General features: G+C 43.4%; 2 protein-coding genes and 1 long non-coding RNA gene across 3 annotated transcripts in view; 2 read left to right on the top strand and 1 right to left on the bottom strand.

Moving 5' to 3' along the window:
• The window catches only part of LOC149779927 (neuroendocrine convertase 2-like), a 150,874-nt gene that overhangs the window by 63,031 nt on the left and 62,779 nt on the right, over positions 1–25,064 (bottom strand). The gene's annotated exons all lie outside the window — the stretch shown is intronic.
• Positions 522–25,064, top strand: part of LOC149779926 (rhomboid-related protein 2-like) — a 164,131-nt gene continuing 139,588 nt past the window's right edge. The window contains exon 1 of the mRNA XM_089936628.1: positions 522–576. The gene's annotated coding sequence lies outside the window, so the exon portion shown is untranslated. The remainder of the gene's footprint in view (positions 577–25,064) is intronic.
• The window catches only part of LOC149779929 (uncharacterized), a 43,727-nt gene continuing 19,212 nt past the window's right edge, over positions 550–25,064 (top strand). Inside the window, exon 1 of the long non-coding RNA XR_016414963.1 lies at positions 550–680. This is a non-coding gene — a long non-coding RNA (uncharacterized LOC149779929). The remainder of the gene's footprint in view (positions 681–25,064) is intronic.

The raw sequence follows: 25,064 nt of genomic DNA, 5'->3' as shown, positions 1-25,064 counted from the left end.
ATATTCAGTGTTCATCATTCCTGTAGGCATATCCATGTGAATTCGTATATACAAATTTGTCATACACGTATTCATGCTTGTAGTGCATGAAAGGTAGTAGATGTTGTGTTGTAGCTTTTCTTTGTGTCCGTGCATGTGTCTAGTAATCTTGGAACTTTTACCTGTCCCTCTAACACGGGGTAGCAAGCATATTTTGTGGCACGTGCTTGGCTTTATATATTGCTATATTATCCGTTCGTATGTTCATACACAGGTTTTTGGTTGCTGTAATTTGTTTTGTTTTGGTTGGTTTGTTTGCGTATTGTTTATGCTGGTCGTGGTGGTATGTCTCCAGAATTGTAGAAAGCGCATATCAACCAAACGTAATTCATATCCTTGTTGATTACTTTCTACGTTCATATCTACCAAGAGTGAACTCAATGGGTTTTGCCATCACGGCGTCATGTTACTTTTTTTAGCACTATCAGGAAAAGTCCAATGCCAGCAAATAGGTGATTCCAAGTAACGTACACCATAAGACGGTACAACAGCAGCTCATTTTTACATGTAATTCTTTGGAAGGTCGTCCATAAAATTGTAAGATCTAGTGTGAATGATGCAGTTGTAATCTAGCAGGGTTGATATTGTTCGAATCAGGTCTGTCTAATGTTGTGATCTACCGGAATGGTACTATTGGACAGGTAACCTTGAAAACTTCGGTCACCGCCATCTGCGTTATATGTGAAGAAAATGCACCGCTGTTTCAATATATTCAAAATCTTCGAGGTTTAAACTCAAACTACATGATAAAATCATACCACTTCTTTTCATTTTGAGTATATCTTATGTTGCAAACTTCACATTATCCAACGGATGATAGTATACATTGTCGAATACCGGAACTGCGGATTGGATATATTTATTATTCTACAGTCTAGAGTGAAACGAAAACAGAAAGCAGGTCTCTCTCTCTCTCTCTCTCTCTCACACATACACACATGCATGCATACATATACACACACAGACACACACACACATACATACATACATACATACATACATACACACACACATACACTTTGTATCATAGTGGTACGACATAAGGTTGCTATTTCAAAATTATCGTTTGGTCTCTAATGTAACCCTGCTTGAAAATGTAAAGGTTACAAGAAGCTAATAAATATCTCTTTGATTTTTTGATGCAGGTTTGGATGACACGATAATTGAATTGAAAATTTTCATAATATTAAATGTAGACGTCATTAGAAATGCCATTATCATTTTTTCTGTCTGCAAATAATGTGAATTAACGTGGACTACTTAAATAAGGGCGTCTCTGTACATTATTTGACATAACGTCGGACTCGAAACCTAACGATAGCGGGATTTAGACCTGTCAAGCAAACCTACCCATCCCCGCCACGCTATCAAAATCTTAGGGTCGGGTGCAAATCGTGTCTGGAGCACGCGATCTAAGCAGTACTTCACGTTCACAGAATACCTGACTGTAACTTATAAATCACATCGTCTAATTCTTTCTTTTTTAAATTAGATTTATGATAGTAGTGAAGTGGGGCACCCTAGCGACAATGGGAATTAGCATTACAGAGACCCCTGGGTCACTCTAGCGACAATGGAAATTTAACATGGAGAAAAATCGTGGGTCACTCTAGCGACAAGGGAATTTAACATGGGAATAAATCGTGGGTCACTCTAGCGACAAGGGGAATTTAACATGGGAATAAATCGTGGGTCAATCTAGCGTCAAGGGAAATTGAATATAGGATTTTTTTTAAAAAATAAAAAAATAAAAAATTTTTTTAAAAAGGGGTAGGCAATTCAAAGACTATCTCTTTTCGAGATATATGGGGGCCCTGAAAAGGGCCTTTGGGTTTTCTTCTTCTAATTTCTTCTTTTCCTCCACCAACTTCTTATTTTATCTCCAACACTCTTTCTCTTCTTTTTTTTCTCCTTCTCTTCTTTCTTCTCTTCCTCCTCCTCTTCTTTCTTCCTCTTCTCATTTTCCTCTTCTTTTTCAATTTTTTCGTTCCATGTTCTTATTCTTATCTTTTCCTCTTCATCCTCCTTCTCCTCCTTTATTTCTTTCAACAGATCACTGATGATTACCTTCATTTTTCGTAAATTGTTTATCTCCATCTTCACTCGATGGGGACTATATGAATAGTGATCCTCGTTTAGGTTAACCAACATTTGCTCTATCATTCCTAAATTGTCGAGGACGTTTTGCAATTTTTCCATTTTGTCCATTTGGTTAGAAGCCATCTTCTTTGTATTCTTTGCAGAATGGTTTGAACAACGAGCACTGTGGCTTCTTATACGAAAAGCGCGAACGTGAAGGAAAACATCCCCCTAAAACATAAAATGGATCTTACCTAGATGATGACCCAACATCGCGCGAACGTGAAGGAAAACATCCCCCTACTTTCTCATTTCATATAATAAAACCCTAACTATACTCTTCACATACGCTAAGAAACCGATAATCTACTATTCACACTAACATACCTGAGCTCTTACAAACACAAACACACAAACTCATACCCTCACACTATCTAAAATAAGAGTTAGTGTTTATATACACACTATTCTACCTACACACATTGGCAAATTAATAGTTATTTCTTTTCTAGAGTATTGGGTAGCCCTGAAAAGGGCTGTTTTTGTTTGGAACTTCATGGACACCTGGTTAATGGTGGCACCTTCCAGGCCTGGCGCCACATACACATCTTATCCCCCAGTTACTTTTTACCTTTTGGGGGGAGAGAGCAGAGGCAGGATATGTCGCTTCAGAATCCCAATTTTCGCTCTCTGGGATTTTGAAATTTCTTCTCTCCTTTTCCTCCTCCTCTTCTTTGTTTCTTCTTTCCTCTTTATATCTTCTTTCTTCTTCTTCTTTATATCTTCTCTCCTCCTCTTCTTTGTTTCTTCTTTCCTCCTCTCTTATCCTTCCCTCCTCGACAATGGCTTCCGCGGCCAGTTCATTTAATATGCGCCTGGCATATTCCAGATGCACATGAAGCTCCAACAGTTTCTCAAGTCTCGTGTTCATTTTTTGGTGTTGATCAATCAACAAGGGTAGCTGGACTGCCGAACGAGTTTCAATTTATACTGAAAGCGCGGACGTGAAGGAAAACATCCCCCTAATAACATAAAATTCATCTTACCTAGATCATGACCAAGAAACAACAACAACGCGCGGACCTAAAAGAAACACTCACTCACTTTTTTATGCTACCCATCACTATTTTAAAATTTTTTTATAAATCACTTCAATAGACTATCCACATACGCAAAGCAATTCAATCTAACTCCAAATATACACCTCAAACACTAAGAAAAGATATCATTTTAATCTACTATCCACACCAACTTACTTGAGCTCTTACAAACACTAACACACCAACACATACCCTCACATTTTTAAAAAGAGTTAGTGTTTATTTTCGCACTACTCTACCTACACACACACACATTGGCAAATCGATCGTTACTTCTTTTCTAGAGTATTGGGGTAGCCCTGAAAAGGGCTGTTTTTTTGTTTGCTATGGCATTCTTTTTTAGTTTCTAAGAATGCGATGTCCTCTGAGGATAGAATTTCTGGCGATAGGTCTGCTTCTTCGGAAAGAGAAGAAGAACTCTTTGGTGTCGATACGGCAATCGACAAAGCCTCTGTCAGGTTCAGGTTGCTGCTGCTGTTGTTGTTGTTGTTGTTGTTGTTGTTGCTGTTTTTGAAGTCTGTACTTCTCTGTCCATTCTTCTTTCTCCCTGTTCACTTCTTCTCTGAAGAGCTCTTCTATCAGGTCTTCAGTGATTTTTAACATTCTCACATTCTCTATTTCTTCTGGCTTCGGTATCAGACTGTGTCTGACCCTATGCAAATTCACGTAGGCTTCGTTGAGCTTAGCTAGTTTGGAGCACATCTTCGTAGGAGGATGAGTCGACAATGGATGGTTAGACTGGAAACAACCCCGGTTCTTAAAGTGAAAGCGCGGACGTGAAGGAAAACATCCCCCACACGGTTTTCGAGTCGCAACGTTCAGTGATTGTCATGAGAGGGATAGTAAGAAATGAAAGAGCATCAATTCAACATTCTTATAGCTAAACAAAAGACAAAAGCATTTTTTCAAAACACAACATTTTTTATTCAAAAATCACTTAACACTAAACAACAACATTTCTAACATTTTTAACAATAATCCAACACTATAACATCAAACCATTTTTTTTTTCAAATCACAAACATTTTTTTCTTCAAATACTAACTACTTTTTGAACAGGGCTGACAACGTTGTGAATGAAATTGTGATTTCCACTGTTGGAAATCATTAGGCCATTGATGGACACTACGTTTCCTAGCTTGAGACAAAAGATAAGCATAATGGTCACAAAACCATCGATCTACTTTCACATCGTTTCTAGCAGAAGAACGAGGATCAAAATGAGTCACTAAATGTTCTAAGGAATAGCCCAGGCTGCGATGATGCAGAAAATACACACAGTACTGTCCACACACCAAGGAATCTGTGCCTTGTAATTTCACGTTATTGAATCGGGTGGTTTGAGCATTTCTTCTCATAAAGTCGATGATATCGTCTTCCAAAGGGGGCAATCCGTACGAATCGAAATATTCCACACATCCTTCTTGAGGAAAGTAGACGGCTACCCAGTGGGTTCCTGGGAGATGACTTTCGTCCGTGTTGATCACGTAAGCTTGATGGTCTTTAGGTTTGCGATGAGGGAGTTCATCTTTAGCACAGACGACAGGATTCCAAGAAGCCGTATACGAACTATGGTTCAAAAGGTAATAAAGTTCCCAGGTATCCATTGATTTGTGTTTTTTTTCTTCTTCACAGGTAATAATAAGTCGTCAATTCGATCCTGACTTTTTGCTTGAAAATGTCTGACGAATAAACGGTTATTCGTTCTGTTTCCTCACTCTGATTCAGGAGAGCTTCGATACGATGGATCTCTTGAGTGGTTAATGGTGGACAAGAATGTTCACGCAAGTCTTTATACCACTGGTGCAACACGTCTTTGTTTGAGATGAGACTCCAAGCTTCGTCCAGATACTCGTCCAATTTTTCTTCTTGACTCAACATCAGGCATTTATCGTGTTGAATTTGACTGGGATGATCGTTTTGACATCCATAACAATTTTTCTTGATCAATTCCGTCATTTTGTCGACCAAGTGTTTGGCAAAACAGGAGACTAAATGGGCTTCTTGTTCTGGCCATCTCGACTTCATCATGACAATTTCTTCGTCTTTGTCTTGGGATTCTCCTTCCACGGTCTCCTCACATTTCATGTCCAAAGTTTCTTCACTAGGTAAAGAGGGATAACAGTCTTCCATGGCTTCTAGTAATCTAGAATGACTTCTCTCAAACTGTTGATTTCTATCGTATTGTCAAATTCTGCATACAGGATCACGTTCAACGTTGGATCAGCAGGGTCTCGATTTGCAAACTGAATTTCCACACGAATCTGGCCAGATTTTATAGGGTGGAAATGTCCCTCGTCGCTGCCTTGGTCTGGAGTGAAATCAAAGGCCCACAAAGCATAGCCTCCTGCATAATCTTCGTACGTAATACCGTGACTGGTATTGGTTCCTAACTGTCCGGTGGCTTCGTACAGGGACAAGTACGATCTCAAGTAATTGTTCTGGGCAAAGTTAGGCTCAAAGGGTCGTGTACACAAGGTCTTGCCGTCACGACTGACTTCGATTTTGGACACGCTAGAGTGTCGAAACTCAAAAGGATTTTCGTTATGAAGTCCATTGAAAGCTGAATTCCTGACGATACCAACGATCAAACGCTTGGGTAACTGTCCTTGGAACAGATGATCTTCGATCATGGATCGCTGTCCAACAGGAATGGTGAACGTTTTCACTTCCACACGTCTTATGGGATACTTGGCGGTCGTTCTGCTCAACGTCTGACTGATGTCGTTTCCCACTTTAGGTAACACTTCCACACGGCGTACGTAAAGTCTGGCTTCTTGGATAACAGTTTTGTATTCGTTGGCATGGGCCATCAAATGGAAAGCGGCAGTGCTACGATTCAGTCTCAGGCGAATATCAACTCCGTTCAGTAAATACTTTTCTTGTAACCACATGTCCAAATGCAAACGATCCATCAGTTCTAAACTACGTCCTTGCAAAATTTTAGTTCTACGTGTGTTAAACCCCACATTGTGAGGATTGTCATCTTCTGTCAGGGCTGTGTCGCTAAACGTGCCTGCACCTGCCTTGTCAGGTTTCCATACCACGCAAGCATCCAGATGAGTATTCTTGGCTTCTTTTCCGTACGTCAAGAGATTTTCCAAGTAGGCACGATATGGGTAAGTATCCATGCTGCTGCTGACCAGTTTGTTATTCAAGTACAAGTCCACTTCGCTGAACAAGGAATGCATGAAATTGTTGACGGGCGCTACCCTATCATTGGCTCCAGGATTGGTGTTGTCAGTTTTGATCACTTTGACTTTCAAATACAGGTAACTGCTATTCAGATCGATGTAATCTTCGGGTTGTCCTTTGATTTCGAACTCGATGGGAGCGGAATCCGTCAAAGAGGAGACGGGATGAAATTCCACCCACTGGGATTCTTGCATCGTCATCATCGTGGGGGGCATGGCAAACATATCCAGTTCCGTCTTGGAACAAGCACATGACTCTCGGTGCATCATTTTTTCTGTGTCTCAATAATCGAAAACGTCTAAGTCTCGAACGGTTCTTCTTTTCTTGGCTTTTCTAGCTTGAAGTCTGGTGAAAGGGTGTTTTCTTCGTCGTCTCTTTCTGCCTTGTCCTTGCTGAATGCCTGACTCGGTAGCGTGCAGGGCATTTATAGGTGTGTCTCGTCGGCCTAAAATGTCTTTACCCGTTTGCAGCAGGACATTTTTGCCTGCCCTCATGAAGGCTTCTTTAGGGTTTTGTTTGTCGATGATGACATTTTGGAGAAATTCTTTGCCTTGCGTCAGTGCCGCATCTTTCAAGGCGTGCAATCCGCGTGTCACCATCGGTTTCAACACCGGGGCCACCGAACGAAAGGCCGATTTTAACATGTCTCCTAAACCGTGTCCTCGCTGTCGTGCAACCCCTTGGTACACTGGATACATGACTTGCTTACGAATCGTGAGAGAACCGTTTTCGAAAATGGAGTTTCACCGTGACTTTTCCTTTGGTGAATGGAATATTTTGTCCCAGATCTCCTTTTATAGTAATGTTGACCGTGTCCAAATACGACTTGCTGACCGGCAAATAATGAGGATGGACAAATTCGCGGTGAACGTGGTAAGTGTTTCCACCTTCCTCGTCAGCGTTTGCGGCAGAATCCACTTTGAAAGGAATGACACGCAGTAACGGCACGGAGGTGTGTCCCACCACGTTGTATTCCACCACATCGGAGTACACGAACATCAAATTCAGTCCTTGGTTCAGTTCTACTGGGGTACGAAATAACTTGCTAAAAGACTCGTTGTCGTAAACGATGGGTAATTCGTTGTTCTTGAGTATGCTCATTCTCAGGTTCATGTCTCCGCCCAACATGTCAAACAATTCAGGACAAAATAAAATGGACATGATTTTACTCCGCTCAAATTTCATCGAGAAGCGACGAGCTACTTTGTGGTACTCCATGGTGACACTTTTGTTGACATGCTCCAAAGCTTTCCCAAACACGCCATTAAACTTGGCAGATATGATGTTGACCAAATGTTGACCACTGAAATAATAACCTGGGGGAATGAAAAAGTGGTAGGTCCACCTTTGAGTTTTCTCATTATAGGTTTTATTGTCATATATGACTTTCTTATTCAACTCCTGTTGCAATGACTCGTCATGAACTTCCACATGAAAAAAATTTTGATTGGGAATGACATTGAGGACTTGGGTCGGGTGAATGATTTCCACTAAAGCCACTTCCCAATGGGCTTCGTGATCTAAGGGGATGGCCTGAGGTAATTTGGCCGTGTAACAGCACAACGTGTTGTGGGGAAACACCTCCATGGAACTGTCACTGGGTAAGGTTAAGTAAAATTGGTTTTGGTGACTCATAATTCCAGAGTTCTGTGGCTGTCCGAGGGAATATTAGTGGATGTCAGAGGTGTGTCTCCGCCCAAAATGGGGTTCTGGTTGTGGTTGTTGGAGTGGTGACTGGCACTGGCACTGGACACAACGTTCCCGTTCGAGGAGAATTTCAGGGAGGGATTGGGAAGCAGGTAACCGATGCAACTGCTCAATAAAATGGTCCACAATTGTTTGTCTCCTTGTTGCAAACTCAAATTGGCGATGGCTGCCCCGATGACACAATACACCACGAAGATTTGGCAGAAAAAGACGATTTGCGTTTTAGGCACACGTTCTCCACACCACACCCACAAGGGTTGTTTTTGTAAATCTTGCACAGAAGAACTAGGGGAAGAAGGACTGGTCGACGTAGCTGCGTCTGCTGCTGTGTGAAAGGGCATGATGGTCACTTCTTCTTTTTATAGTCGATGACTTGCGAAGCGTCGATCCAAGAATCGAAACTGGGTGGATATCCTTTCCAACGTACTTTGACTTCTTTGACACGTCGTTTGCCCACTTTACGGGTTCTGCGTTCGAGAATGCTTTCGATGTCGTACACGTCGTCTTCTTTTTTGGTGACACGTTGTAACTCGGGCAAATAAAACGTTCCTTTGAGTACTTCTCCGTTCATGTCTTCCAATTTATAGACGGCAGGATGACGGCCATGCACTCGTCCAGTGACGCGAAACAGTTCGGTCGTCCAGTTAGGTAAGTAACCTTTGTCGAAAGTGCGTTTGGTTTTGCCAATGCGCACCCAATCTCCCACGGTCAACTCTCCACTTTCTTGGGGACAGCCCTCGTCGGGGACGTACCGAACAGGCGCTCGAACACCAGCACTTCGTTGTCGGGAGTCACGTCTTGCGGGGCACGTCCGATGCTTCGATGGTAAGATTGGTTGTACGCTTGCACCAGGTGCGGTAAGATGTCGATGTACTTCAGAGTGTGGTGATGCGTAAAATATTTCCACATGCGTTCTTTCAAAGTACGTTGAAAACGTTCCACGATACTGGCTTTGGTTTCGGGATTCTCGGTGGTAAAAAAATGAATGTCACGTTTCTTTAATTCTTTTTGGAAAGCTTGGTTCAGAAATTCGGTGCCTTTGTCCGTTTGCCATCGAAGAGGGCGACGACCGCTTTGTTTCAACACCCGTTGCAGGGCTCGCACTAACTCGCTGCTCGATTTGGAAGTCAAGGGCACGACCCAGGCAAATTTGGAAAAGACGTCGATGACACAAAACAAATATTTGTAGCCGCGATTGTAGCTGGCCAAATGAGAGACATCGGCTAAATCGGCTTGCCATTGATGATCGATGCCTTCCACTCGGGTGCGACTTCTGGCAAACTTGCGTCGAATGGGTTTGTGTAAAGTGTAGGTAGCTTGTTCTTGTAACCATCGTTGCACTTGAGGTAAACGGAGACTTTTCAGTCGAGTTTTGGCAGCACGATACAATTTTTGAACTCCTGCGTAACCTGCAGGATGGGAGGGATCGTAGTAAATGCTGGCTAAGACTTTTTCCATTTTTTGTGTTGGTTGATGTGTTAATAAGGCACCCACTCTTGGAAGAGGCTACTCTTTTTCTCTTGGGGTATTTTCTTGGATTGCAAGGCTTTGCGTGTGCGACCAGCAATAGGTGTCGAAGAGGAGGAGGATGTCTGTGCAGGGGATATCTGTTCTTGTTTCACTTCTGTCTTCACTTCTGTCTTCACTTTCTTTTTCTCTTGTGATGAAGAAGGGGTGGCCATCATCTTTTTAATCCATCCAATTCTGGAGGTAGGTGGTGTTGTTAACTTGCGTACTTTTTCTGGTGGAGTTAGAAACCCTTCCTCTTCTTCTTCTCCTTTTTCTGTCTTGACCACTGGTACTGGTACTGGTACTGGTACTGGTGATGGTGCTGGACTTTTCATCAAGGTCTTAAAATCTTTCAGAGTGGGTAGAGCTGTTTCGTCTAAAGCTTTCTGGTGAAAGAGTTGCAATCGTTGCAAGAGTTGACCGTACTTTTGCGATTTTTCTGTTTCGGACAAATCTTGGCGATCCATCAAGGACTGCAATTCGTGTTGTAACTGGGACATTTCGCTCAAATTGGGATTGGGAGGTAAATGCGGGGTGCGTTGTTCTTGCCACCGATGGTATTCCATCCATCGTTTGTAAGGCACTAAAGCTAGTTTTCGTCCTTCCATGGGGTTGTCAGGGATGAATTCTGAGATCTTGGGACTTCCGAAGGCCTTTTTATCTTGCTCCCATCAGTCCTCCCAACATGGTTCCCAAGACTCCTTTTAGTATGGGGCCTAACAAGAGAGGTAAAATGCCTCCACGTTGGACCAACATCTTCTTTTTTTGACGAATGGGAATTTTCTTTTGAACCATTTTCCGAAGAACGTGACGATGTTTGCCTAAGCATTGTTTCTGGTGTTTGGACAAAGGGATCGTGCCTTTCAAAACGTTCAAACAACATTCGCACACGGTATCGATGACCTCTTTGGAGGCCGTTTGAATGAGTTTTTTTCGTAGGGGTGGAGAAGCTTTGGACAGGACAGATAACAGGTCCCCATGTTTGGCTAAACGTGGTGGCAGTCCTTTCCTTTTTTTTCCTTGGGGTTTTCTGGAGGGTGACATTTTTGCTTGTGGGTTCCGGGACATTCACCGAACAGACACTAACGTCGATGACTTAACGCACACCCTTTTATCTTTTTTTCTGGGACTATCGCTTTGTCATAAAGGTGACAATGTTTTTCCGAAAATCGCCAAGGAATCCTCCCCTTTGTTGACGCCTCTTTTTCTTGGAACGACTGTGTCTTTTTTTAGGGTAACGTCGATGCTTGGCTAAGTGCTTTGTCGGATGACGCGTCTGCCTTTGTCTCTTTCTTTTGTGGCTTCTTGGAGGTGACATCTTTTACAAGTTCACTGATACCCCCGACTTGGTCACAGGTCTTTTTATACTGGAACTCGTCGCCACTGATTGTCTTTACGTTTTATCAGTTTGAGGACAGGCATGACACGTCGTGCAGGGGTACGTAACGGACTAAATCGAGCCAGTTCTTGCTTGGACAAATCCAGTAAACTTTGTAACATGCCCGATCTTTCATGGACTTTGATTTTGGGAGAAGGTACTTTGTGAGCAGCAGCCACTGCCGCTAAATTGGAAGGTCCTGCCACTGGGGAAGTTCTTTTGGGGGTCATCAACGGAGAAGTTCTTGGTGTGATCAACGTCTCCAAGTACTCTTCAGTTCCTGGTGACATCAACGGAGAAGTGGACAAACGTGAGGCTGCCGGAGACGCTGTGGCAGGTCGTGGCTTGCGAGTGTAAGGTTGCGTCCTGGCCGAAGTGCCTCTCTTGCGACTAGTTTTCTTCTTCTTCTGTGGACTTTTCTTTTTCTGGGGACTTTTTCTCTGTTTCTTTTTCTGGGGGCTTCTTTTCTTTTTCCGGGGTGATGGTGGTGGTGTCTGGTAAGAGGAGGGTCCTGCCACTGGAGAAGTTATTCTTCTTGGGGACCTGGTCTTTTTCTTTTTCTTCTTGGGGCTTCGTTGGACTTTTGTCTTGGGGATAACTTTGGGGGCATTAGGATCCCATCTTAAGAGTGAGCGAATGATGACCCCTCCTAGAGTACCGCTCCCTCCAGGTTTCAAAATGATTTGTTTTTTGGTTTGAGTGTCGATGCGGGGATCGGCCAGTTGGACCAAAGCGACTTTGTTTCGATCGAAAAAGCGTTGGGTTTGATGAGGAATCTGAATGATTCCTTGGAGTAATTGACGTGCCGTCACCGTGAACCATCGTAAGACTTCTTTGAGACTAGCTTCTAAGACACGGGCTCGTGTTTGTGGATCTTTTTCTCGGCTGATGCCATACAAGGCACGAATCAATTTGACGGGAAGATGCGACTGAAGGGACGTCATGTTCACACTGTGTGAGACAGACGAAAAAGGGTCTGAGGTTTTTATAGATTTTTTTCATGGGGAGTGAAATGAAGTCGAGGACGGAGACGTGTACAGGACAGGCCCTCCGTCTTGGCACCAGTGGTGAAACAAGTGGGTACGAAATCGCAAATCCTCAGGGGTCGTAGGTTTCAAATCGACGAGTAAATAGGCGTGTGGAGTTTGAGTGGCATCGTCGTACGCCTGAGTCAGCCAAGGCGTTCCTAACTGTTTGGCTAAGACTTGCACTTGCGATTTATCTCGAGGGCTTTTAAACAAGACCACGTAATGCGCATTGAGACTGATGGTGCGATGGGCTTTACTTTGTTGAAACAAATTTTGGGTGATGTAAACGACACTGGCATTACGGTGATGCCCTTTGCGCGTGAACCACAGTTTAATTTCTTCTTCGTCTTCTCCTAACATGTCGTCGAAAATGACCAAATGGGTTTGACGGGAGTCAGAGACGATGCTGTCGTCTTCTTTAGGAATGCCTTCCACAAACACGATGGAATCGCCTTGACTTTCTCGCAAGAGGTTGTACGCCGATTGCCACTCTTTGTAACACCACACGATCCGTTGAGGGGGCCGATCGATCAAATGATGTTTATGTTCGATCAAACGTTTGACGAATTCGGTTTTGCCCGAACCGCTAGGTCCAGCAATGAGCATGTTAAAGGGATGGCGAAGATACAAAGCCTCCCAACTGGCACGATCTAAGTGTTCGTCGATGACTTTGACAGTAGAGGAAGAGGGAGCAGAGACAGCAGAGGTAGCCATGGTATGAGAAATGTCACTTGTGACACTAAAAACAAACAAGACAAGAGTTTATATACTTTTTCAGAACACGTTTATTGAATGTTTCAAATATGAACACGAAAGACAAAAATACATACAACCCAAATAGTGATGTACAGGAATATAAAACACAGCAAAGCGATCAAAGTGGAATATAAACAAGTGTCTGTACAACATGTTTTGGTTAACCAAGATGTCCTAGGGACAGTGTGTAATGTTCTTACAGTCTCTACATGAGGTATTGTCACACAAGTGTCCTCCCGGAATGACCTTTCAGGCATGTCCATGACAGTCCTGTCCTGAAGCGAGTGGTTGTTCTCGGTGACGGGTTCTTCTGGCACCGTCACTAACACGGGTTGAAAAGTAACTTTTTTCCTTGAACAACTCTTGTGCATACTGGGCCACTTCTTGGGTCCAAGCCTCAAAACCCCCCTTTTTCCAATCACGAACATCTGTCCAATGAGGGTGTAAGTCACAAGCTACACACACATCGTCATACACGTCTTGGGTCGCTAAAAGTTGACGAATCTTTTTTTCCTGTTGAGGTCGAGAAGTATCCAGATGAAAACGCAAGGCTTTGAACAAAAGGAGTTTTTCGTGACCATTTAAGGCCATGGAGGTGGTAAGTACTGATCGTAAAGAGTCCACAAAGAATCGGCTGGTAAACGAAATCCCAGAAAACAAGTCACTAAGACACACACCACTTGTCGTCCAAAATTGAATGGATACAGTTCTTGTAATAATTGATGGTAATGATCCACGGTTTGAATATGGTCATTGAGTTCCTTCCACGGAATCTGTTGGATGACATGTGACATAAACCGTGGCATGGCAGCCTCTTTTTATATTCTCTTTTTTTCGGATGCAATAGACGTACTTTCTAGCCAGAGATCTTCGTTCTCCAGTAGGGAATCTAAATCTTGCATACTGTAACCGAAACGTCAGAGTTCGTTTAGGTGTTTCCTCTTCCTCTAAGTAGATTCCACGTAAAATATGTTGGTAATCCTTTAACTTGTCTTCCTCAATGTATTGCTGTAGGTGAATCTCGAAGTAACCATAATTATGAACATGTCGATCATTAGCGACCTCAAAGTGTTGAACAATGTCTGACCATTGAAAGAATTTCTGACGAATCAGTTCTTTTATACCATTCAAGTACCAGTGGTTAAAGATCTGGTGACGTATCGGATGCAATTGTTCTTTACGTTTCACTTGTATTTTCACCAGCTCTCGGTAAATGCGTTCTCTCAACTCCACAGGCAAAGCACGAATGTTCTCTTGTAAAGTATCCATGAATAGGTCATACTAAATCCTCTTTGGTCTGACACAAGAAATGTACTCTTTGCACAAACATGGTTTCACTTCAGTGTCGAATTTAAATCGTTGAGTCACTAATCTACACATTACAATTCGTTCAGAAGTTTCCTCTTTCACCAAGTTGACATTGTGTGAAAGATGTTGGTAATTCGTTAACTCTTCCTCTGGAATTCGATGCAATACGTTTACAATGTAGTAGATAGAATCGTCAATACCAAACCATTCCTTTTTATAACCAGGAGGTCGTTGATCAATGTCTGTCCAATGGAACACTTTCAATTGAATCAGTCCTTGTATAGCCTTCAGGTACCAGTGGTTCAAACACCGGTGACGTATCGGATGCAATTGTTCTTTACGTTTCACTTGTATTTTGACCAGCTCTCGGTAAATGCGTTCTCTCAACTCCACAGGCAAAGCACAAATGTTCTCTTGTAAAGTATCCATGAACAGATGATTATGGTAAGAAGTTACTTCAATGTCTCGGTCCCACTAAAGGTAAGTAATGACAATTCGGTGACCATCGAGCATGTTCTACGTAGGCCGAATCTTGCGGTTCCCAGTGGTGAAGTGACACACCGCAACTGAAGCACTTGACTTTATCTCCTTCGCCCAAGTAGAAAAATCCGGCTCTGGCTAATTCTTCGGGGGTCGGTCCTCCCAGATACTTTGGCCATTTTCCTTTGAACGATTGAAGACGATTTTCAAAGTCGCAGTATTCCGACAAACGCACAGGAAACGAATATTCGTCTTTCACAGGTTCGTTTCGATGAGGGTTGAGTGACATGGGTAGGAGTTTGCTCAGGGCTGGATGACATCCGTAGGGGGGTAGACGTGAAGGTGAACATTCCCTTTTAAAACGAAACCCAGTAAAATGTCCAAGAGGACGAGCAGCATCGCTTTCGCATCCCACAGGTTTGACACGCACAGCATCACTTTCCATGACAGGGGTAGGGGCACTAAAGTTCCCATGATGCTTTACGGCATCGCTCAGGTCACAAGGTACAGCATCGGTCCCATCGCAAGGCTCACAATCGCACTCGTCTGCAAACTCCGTTACGCAATTACAATGGTAACCACATGGACAATCGCAGTTTCCTTCCGGACATTTTCCGTCGCAATGTCTGGGTCTTATCCATCCAATATTAGTCACACTAGAGGAAGATACAACTTTTTTACAATCCCCAAACTGAAACGATGTCTTTTTCAAAGTATTCATCTTGTTCGCTCGGTCTTGGTAGTCACAATGAACTATCGATCTTGACCATAGCCCCTTTTTTATACTAGTCGCAATGCAGTCTCCAGCTTGTACATCTTTCCTTTTTTACGTTTTTTATGTCTTGTTTCGGAAGGTACCGTCTCTAAGGTACCGTCAACATTGTACCGTAGTGTGATGGGTGGAAAGGCCATAGAAAGGTAAGGGCAGTGCGGAGACCATCGAGTATGTTCCAGAATAGCTGAATCTTTATAGATACATAGATCCATTCGTAACTTCAGTCCGCAAGCAAAACACTGTACCTCGTATCCCAATCCTGACTCAGGTCCCAAGTAGACAAATCCTGTTCTAGCTAAAACATGCGAAGAAGGTAATCCTTCCCTATCCGTAGGCCATTTCTGAAACGTGTCCAATCGACGGGCACAATCACAATAGTCAGGTAAGAAGACTGGAAAATGGTAGGGTTTGAACTTGGAGTTCTCATCGGGTTTCTCACTCGATTCTTGCTGTGGCGAAGTCATCTTTCTGGTGGGGTAACTATCTTACAACCAATGTTTTATACCAACGTGTCCATACGGTAAGGTGAAATGATTGGGAAGTCGAACTCGCTTCTGGTACACGATTTGATAGACTTTTTCCAAGGGTCGACTGACGATGTGGTGAGTGGGTAAACGTACAATCTTGTTCGGTTGAAAGGTGGTCACTTTAAAGTTTCCATCCTCTCCCGATTGCAAGGCTTCTTTCAATACCCCAAAGTTGACCACTCGACTGGTACGATAATTCAGAGTCAGTCCTTTCACTTTGCACGTCGTGTGCACTTCTCCTTGTTTGTCACGGTATTGGTAGCCGTAATTTTTGGGACCGCCACTGACGAAACTTAGAATCTTGTCGTCGGGATGCTCGTCTGTCCAGGCTCCTAAACGGTCTCCTTCGATGCTAGGGTGATGTTGAATCGGGTGATGGATGTAAATGCAACTGTCCGTGTCAAAGTACAGAACGCGTTCTTCTAACAGTTCTAAAGCTTCGTACAATTTTAAGCGAGCATGGGCTGTCACGTAAGCCGCAATGATGACATTTCCAAAAGGGTCGTCTTGTACAAAGTCCAGATCTTCTTCGTAATTGACCAAGATCAAATTCTCTCGAACGACGTCCACGTGTTTCATGTATTTGGTTTTATCGTGAATCATCTGGAAGTAGCGGGAAGGTTCTGTCAAATATTCCGTCTTGGGTAAACACGGTCGTTGTGCCATTTTACCCCACAAGCAATTTAACATCACTTTGGCAAACGATCGTCTGCCTTCGTTTTTCTCGATGTGGTCTAAAGTGATGCCTTCTTGTTCCCGGTATTTCTCTTTGAATTGTATTTGGTCTTCGGGAGTGTGACACCAGGAAGGATAGCCGCTGGCTTCTTGCTTCAGTTTCAAAAAGGCATCCACGTAGTCTGCGAAAATGCCTTTCTGAGTAGGGTCACCCTTGTGGTATTGTTGTGTCTTGGGAAAGTGGCAAATTTCGTACACTTCTAACAGTTGGTATCCCATGTCCAGAGCTTTGAACAATTCTACGCTGACCCAGGTTCCCGTCAAGGCCCGTTCTTCCTGGGTGTGCTGACAAGGTTGGTCTTGGTTGCACGTTTCGGCACAAGTACGGCACAAGGGAAACATCAGTTTGCCTTGACAATGGTGAGGTAAGACGGGATGGTAGAGGTTCGTGGGAGGCAAAACTTTGCACTTGATCAAGCCTTCGTATTGTCGAATGTTTTTCAGGTCGATGTGTTCCGTCAGCAATTGCGGGTGCCCTACAGGAAAGCGACAATATTTGCACACGTAGGGATACAGCGAACACACGTCCAAGTATTTGATTTCTTCTCCTTTCTCTTCGTCGGCTTGGTACAGCAAACAGGTGGCATTGGTCCTTCCTCCGTACAAACTATCCCTCGGGTTCAGCGGGTCCATGAACTGGTAACTTTCCACGAGACGTTTAAACTCGGGATCGGTTTTCATACGGTGATCGTACTCGTGTTCCCACATTTCCACCACTTGGTATCCTTCCTGTTCTAACTTTAGGCGTCGCTGACAAGTGTCCTGGTACAAGTCTTCCATGGTTCGTTGCAAAAACTGATTTTTAGTACCACGGTCAGGGTAACAGACGGGACATCCGTGTAATAAGCAACCGTTAAACTCGTACACGATCTTGGGGTTTTCTAAGTCCCAGCCATCTACTGAATACGTTCCGATGGTCTTTTCGCCCCCTCCGTTGCGGGCATGCTGAATCCACTTGTCTTCCTTGTCGCACAAGTAATGTAACCAACGTAGGGCTTTGACCGAGTATTGACGTTTGACAAAGTGGGTCGTTTGAGGACTGATGACAGCCACGGTGTTTTCAGGCATGAATCGTTGTCGATACACTAAGGAACACGCTTTGGCAATGGTGCAAGCTTCTTTCAAAGGATCGACCCCTCCGTGTTCCATGAACAGTTCTCGAAATTTTCCACAGCAACGCCGTAAAATGTCCACGTCGGAACGACAATACTTTAGCATTTCTTCCTGAAAGTCGAAAGGGTCCGAAGCGTGAGCCTGGTACCAAGCGTAGAAAGCTTCTCGTTGTTCGGTACGCATGTTGTCGGGGTCGTAATAGTGAGCCTCAGGTAAATGGGGTAGAACGGCGTGTTGATTGGCTTCCGTATTGAAAAAGTGTGGAAAGTACCCTTTAGCCATTTCTGTCATTCCAAACGTTTTAGGCATTCGACTCAAAGGCATGGCCAAATAGCTCATCGAATCTTTAAACTGTACTTGTCCCACTTGCATGAAAATGATTTTGGCTCCGTTCAAAGTCACTTTAGGACGCTCGGTGCCTTGTTCCGTATAGTACCTCAAAAGAAACTGTCCATCGTATCCGGAGAAATTGTGAGCCATCACCGTGGCATGACGATGACAATCTCCGTAACGTTCGATGTCCTCTTGGCTCCACGTCTTGTCGATGGGGTCTAAGACCCATTGTGCAAAATCGGCTAACGTGTTCGGTCCCCGAAAGATTTTTTCACGTCCTCCAGGAATCTTGCTGCAGTGAGGGCAATGACTGAAGATAGGTTCTTGAATGCACTTCTCGCACGCTCGATGAGCCACGCAAAAATTAGGAATGTGAATGCCGGTCTCTTGCATGCATTCAAAATCGAAAAAGATGAAATTGCCTTTCTTCTTGTGACCGTCCTCTTTCTCTGGTGAGGGTTGGTATTTTTGCACGTAGCATTGGTGTTCCAAGTCCACGATGTGGTGACAAATGTGACATTTTTTCTTTCCTCGACATACGTGTGCCTTGGCATTATTGGTAAGTATGCCTTGTCCACACGTAGGGCACAATCTCAGCAGTTGACAAGCGCATTTCTTCTGTGAACCTTGCGTCTTCAGATGTTGTTGGTAACAGGTAGGGCTGACAAACGTGCGCAGACAAGTTGAACAAGGCACTGGTTCTTCGCTCAGACAGGGTGGAGAGGCCAAACATCCTGAGCATTTCCATCCACAATGTTTGTGTTGCTCTCGATTATTATAACCATAGTCACATTTCTCACAATAATAAACATATCCCAGGAATCCAGTGATACTGGTAATGGTATCAAAATGGTCATCGTGATGATAAAGGTGAATGTATTTTCCGTCCTTAAAATCTTGGCCTCGAAACAATAGAGGCCCGCGCATTTCTTGAGGGTGCACTTTCAAGGTGTATCGTGGAGCTAGGACATCTTGCAATTTTTGCATCTCGGGAATGCCACAAGGTGTGTCTTTGGGCAGTCCGGCTTGTTGTAACAGGAGTTCTGCTTCGTTTCGTTGTTTGGCTCGGTCGGAACGTTGAATAGTTTTCAAGGTTCTTTTCCATTCTGCCGTGTCGTTCTTGTTGGCATAGGTTCGTCCCACCACGATGGCACGGGCTAAACACATCTGGTCTTGAGGGTTGTTAATTCGGACGAGACTTGTTTTGGTGTTGCGAAGGTCGTCCACCAATAACATCTTTTTGCGTCCAGTCCCTTGAGGAGGAGAGACGTGGGTCATGTCCAGTGTGGCTTTACCATCGGTGATGTCAAACTGATCATTAGATTGTTGTACGTGTTGAATCTTGTCCATGACTTTGGAAGCAGTTAATTCTGCAGGGGTGCTAAACTCGATCCAAACAGGGGATTTCAAACCGTCGTGTTGTATGGAAAGTCTCAAGCGATCGTCTTCTTTGGGTTGACATTGTCGCTTGAGTGCAGTGAGCAAAGAATCCCACACCTCAGTGATGAACCCTTCTGCTTTCTCTAACGGCACTTCAGCCTTGAAATCTTTAAACTTCACCGTGTATTTGTAAGCCGTGGTTCTAAATTTTCTAGAGGAGCGCTTTTCCGTCTCTCGAATGGAATAGTAATTTTCAGGGTTAACTAAGGGTGATGAACTTGGTTTAGAGGGTTCGGATTCTGGTTCACTCATGTCCTCTTCAAAATCACTGGCATGAATTTGTGCCAAGATCTCAGCCCTGGTACGAGGCGATAGATCACGTTTCTGCCTCTTCCTTTCTTCTTCTTTCTTCTCGAATGAATGGGATCGTTTCATCTTGAAAGCAAAAAGTCAAATGACTCAAGTTCAAACACCATAAACTACTTTATAGTCATAGCAGACCAGCGTATATAAAAGGGTGTGTGTCTTGTCCTTTCACTATTCATTTCACTCTCGAGCCGAGCACAACGATGGAAGAGACTGACCAGATGGAACGTTTCGTCAGAGCTTTGCGAGGGGTCATTAGAAAATTCTCTTCAGACCAGCCTACGGACTACTCTCCTTCCTTTAGAGATAAAAGTCAAGATACTTGCTATATCTGTCAGAAGAAAGGGCATTGGTCTTCAGAGTGTCCAGACCGTCAAAAAAGAAAAAAAACAGGGGATAAAAGAGACAAAAGTCAAGATACCTGTTATTATTGTAAAGAAAAAGGACATTGGTCTCCAGATTGCCCAAAAAAGAAACAAGAGGAGTCAGAAGAAGAGAGGAATTCTTCAGAAGAAGAGAGGGATTCTTCAGAGGAAGAGAGGGATTCTTCTGAGGAAGAAAGAAGACAGGTGAAGAAAAAGAAACAGGAGAAAAAAAGAAGAAGGGAAGAAAGCGAGGAGGAAGAAGAGGAAAAGAGTGTGACGGTGAAGAAATTCAAAAAACAGAGAGACTAAACAAGGAGAAAAGAAGAAATTAATGAACTTTTTATTAAAGTGTTGTGTTATAAATTGTGAATTGGATTGTAAAAAATGGAGAAAAGAATAAATGAATGATATAAGGTAAGTGTCTTTGAGTTGTGATTTTAAAATAAGATGCTACACTCACGCACTCATACACAGACACGTATTAAAAGGGTAACATGGGTGAGTTTTTTTTTGAGTTATTGGCAAATTGAAATTGTATTTCTTTTCGAGAAATGTGGGTGGCCCTGAAAAGGGCCTTTTTTCTTCATGGTGTAGGGGTGAGTTTAAGCAATCAATTTTAACTGCCTTAAGCCTTTGCCACGGCCAAGGCCTACTTCTGGACTGCGTAATGTTGATGATGATAATGATTGGGTTGAAATCACTAAGGGTGGTACGGTAGGCTTAGTCACAGGGTTGACATGTTTGGCTCGGGAAGGTCGTATTCTCTTCGGTCGTGATAAAGAAGTCTGATACATTTGTTTCAGACTTCTTAACTCCGCTAAAATGTCCAACAGTACCGTGACCGTTTGATTTTCACCCTCTTGTTTCTTTGCTGCTACTTCTTCTTGCTGTTGTTGCTGTTGTTTTTTTCTTACCTCTTCTTCTTGTTGCTGTTGCTGTAGGAGAAAAGTCTGTTCCGCTTCCTTTTGTCGTTGTATAAATTTCTCCAATTCTTCTTTCTGTCTCTGTCTAAAATTCTCCACTTGCGGTAATGAAGAAAGTAACGAAGGTTCCGGAACAAATTCTTGCGAGGAGAGAAAATCCACAAAATCCCAATTCACCTCTTCTGAAAGTAAGTCCGGGTTCCCTTGGGCAGTCTCCCCTGCTGGTTCACCCCACTGGATCGTTTTCTGAGTTTCCGTCATGTTGAATCACTGTCGCATAGATTGACTGCACACAAGCGCTAGCGAATCTATATTGACTACGTGACGTCACAGACTGCTCTCTTCGGATTGGATGCGAGCTGACTGAATTCTGTAACGCGTGTTCGGATTGGTAAATGAACTCAATCCGTTTCAATCCTTCCTCCGCCTATAAATAAGCGCCGTTCAATGCATTGATTCACCTGTTCTCGTCGCTTCAAGATGTGGACTACAGTTGAGTCATCCACCCTTGTGTCTTCCATGATGTTTCGGACAGACTTGCTCATGTATGTCCGATCGAAGTGGACCGTTGTCCACAGGACAAACACCAGCCTGTGGATACGTAGGACAAGGATGCCTGAAAAGAGTGCTGATGTACGGACCAACAGTAAGACGCAGCCTAAGGACAAGAAGAAGACCAATGCGGTGCCATTTATGTTTATGAATACATTAACATAAAACCCAAAGGCCCTTTTCAGGGCCAGCCATATTTCTCGAAAAGAGATAGCCTTTCCATTGCCTACCCCTTTTTTTAAAAAAATTTTTTTATTTTTTTATTTTTTAAAAAAAATCCTATATTCAATTTCCCTTGACGCTAGATTGACCCACGATTTATTCCCATGTTAAATTCCCCTTGTCGCTAGAGTGACCCACGATTTATTCCCATGTTAAATTCCCTTGTCGCTAGAGTGACTCACGATTTTTCTCCATGTTAAATTTCCATTGTCGCTAGAGTGACCCAGGGGTCTCTGTAATGCTAATTCCCATTGTCGCTAGGGTGCCCCACTTCACTACTTATGATATTTGATACACAGAACATTAAATCAGAGACATACACACACGTACACACAATCACATAAGTGTGTGTGTGTGTGTGCGTGCAGCAGCAGGGGGGGCGAATCCGACATTTTGTCCAAACGTCATTTGGCTTAATTGTTACTTTCTGCACTCAGCGGATCCGGTGTCGTCAGCGCCTGGTAAAAAAAAAACGACGTCGTCGTCGAGGGGATCGTCCGGACGTCATTTGGTTTAATTAACACCTTCTGCGCGCCGATCCCAGCGTCGTCAGCGTCCGGTAAACACAGCGACGACCGCGTCGATGTCATCGCCCCCCCCCCCTGCTGCTATGATTTAACCGAATATTTGGTCAAGTCCGATACGATATCGTGTCCGAGGATCATGTAAATTTATCGTTACAAATCCATGTGGGGTCGACTGAGCATGACTAAAAAAGTTTCGAAAACCATTAAACTCCATGTCACCGCCGCACCATGTTTGCCAAATATTTCGTAGCGTGTGTGTATCAACGCCGTTGAATACGGCAAGAATATTGCAGTTGTCTCTGATTACTTTTGGAATCTGAGTGTATCGTTGAGTGACATATATCACGTCAGTGTTTTTATGCCTGCCTCTGGAAAATATCCTAGCTGGGTTTTTTTGATTGTCTAACATAACATCATCGTACACGACTAGATTGTTAACGTCGCCATCAATATCATCGATACCTGGTGCATCATTGATATCTGTAATAAACTCAATAACATTTTTTTAGCGATCGCTGATGCATTCTCGTTGAAATCTTTCAACACCTCGTAGCATCGTTGATCATCTACGCTAGGAGCAACTAAATACAACTTATCCCACTTAATCCATCTCATTATTAAATTAAGTAACAATGCGTCTTGCCGGATCCAGATGGTCCGATGATAATCATCCGGATCGAGTTTGGTAACGCTGCAACATGCTTAACTGGTTCTCTTGTTTTAGTCGCTGAAAAGTCAATTATATTCATGTCTCTATACATAAATTATGGATCTATATTGTGTGAAGTGTAGAGTGCGTACTGGCACAAATGATATGACAACCGCTACAACAAAAAATAACAGATCGGCGCTTACTGGCAAGTGTGCACAATGCGGTACAAAGAAATTTAGATTTATTTCTATTAAACCCGGGGATGTTTTAAAAAAAAGCGAGGAGGTGACATTGCAGCCAAGTTATCAAAACTCCCCGGAACCCCGTGGGCAAAGTATCCAGGAGAAAAGCACCTCCCAGGATATAGCTACTGTGGCCCCGGAACACGATTAGATATCAGACTCGATGATCAAAATCAGCCCAAACCCGGTGAGTATCCAATAAACGCTATCGATAAGGCGTGTCATGCTCATGATGTTGCTTACAAAAGTAGCGATCTGCAACAGCGTCATATCGCGGACGTAAAATTAATTCACGCGTTAAATGCTATTCCTGATAAATCCGTCAAAGAAAAATTGGCCTCATGGTTGGTAAAATCGGCTATGAAAGGTAAATTAATGATTGGAAGCGGAGCTTCTCGCGCTGGTAATTGAAAACGCTAGCGTTTATAATAACAACATGGAATCCATCTATTATTCTCCGAGGGGATACTGGAAAGGGAAGGCCGCAATTGGTAAGCTTGCAAGCGCTGCAAAAGTAACGAGGGCCGTTGCGGCTAATTGGTTATCCAAACAGGCTATATGGCAAATTTATCTACCACCGCCTAAACAAATCAACTTCTCGCGCTTTGATGTCAGCGTACCTAATGAAGTTCATCAGGCTGATATACTATTTCTGCCGCATGACAACGGTTACAAATACGCGCTAACCGTAGTTGATGTTGCGAGTCGATACAAACAAGCGGAGCCGTTAAAAACAAAGTCAGCAACTGAAGTAGCCGATGCGTTTGAAAGAATTTATCGAAGAGGTCCTCTGCGCTGGCCAAATCTATTACAAGTTGATCCTGGTAGTGAATTTCGCAGCACTGTTTTATCAACGCTGAAACATCATAGCGTCGCGGTACGACGAGGTCATACTGCGCTACATCGTGATCAGGCAATTGTTGAACGATTCAATCGGACTCTCGCTGAACGGTTATTTGGATATCAATATGCGAAGGAATTCATCCAAGAAAAACGATCTCGTGAATGGGTCAAAAGGTTGCCAGGCGTAATTGCAGCGTTAAATAACGAGATTACCCGAGCAATCAACATGAAGCCCAGCGACGCGATTAAATACGAGTATATACCCGGAAGATCAAAAATAGATAGCGTTTCCAAGCCGATTCTCGGCGATGTTACCGTGAGATATCTGTATGAACCAGGAGAGCTTGAAGGAGGTAAAAAAAAGAGCTACTGATCCTATTTGGAGTGTTACCACACATAACATATCAACGATAACACGATCAACTGGTAGACCATCAATCTATAGACTGGATTCAACTGCCCCACAGCGGGGGTTTACACGCGAGCAACTACAAGTGATACCTAACGATACTCAATTACCCCCGCGTGGTCTTAACTAGCGCCGTTGCGTCTATTGCACTCAAGACAGGTCAACCTCACATTGTTTTTGACATGACCGAGACTGTTATCGATCCTGTCCACGGTAAATTGGCGAGCGTCTTTATCCGAATAGCGCCAACTCATTATACAATTACAACTCGCGCAGTGATTATTCTGTTGTTGTCGTAACGCAATTATTAATTCGGCATCAATATCAAAACGCCGCTGTTTTTTTTTATCCTGTTGGCGGTAACCCGAGAGTTTTCTATCAATGACGCTTGCATCGATGGTGACTCCGTCAGTGACTCCGTCACTGACTCCGTCAACAACAATTCTTCGAAGCTGATTTATCCTCCGTACTCGGGACACTGCAAGATAGACTAGATTCGACCATTCAATGCTATTATCAAC

This window comes from Sinohyriopsis cumingii, chromosome 16 (assembly GCF_028554795.1).
Source record: "Sinohyriopsis cumingii isolate HCF-2022 chromosome 16, ASM2855479v2, whole genome shotgun sequence".
In the NCBI taxonomy this organism is placed as follows: domain Eukaryota; kingdom Metazoa; phylum Mollusca; class Bivalvia; order Unionida; family Unionidae; genus Sinohyriopsis; species Sinohyriopsis cumingii.
The sequence above is the reverse complement of the archived record's forward strand: the minus strand, read 5'-3'. Positions and strand labels throughout refer to the sequence as shown.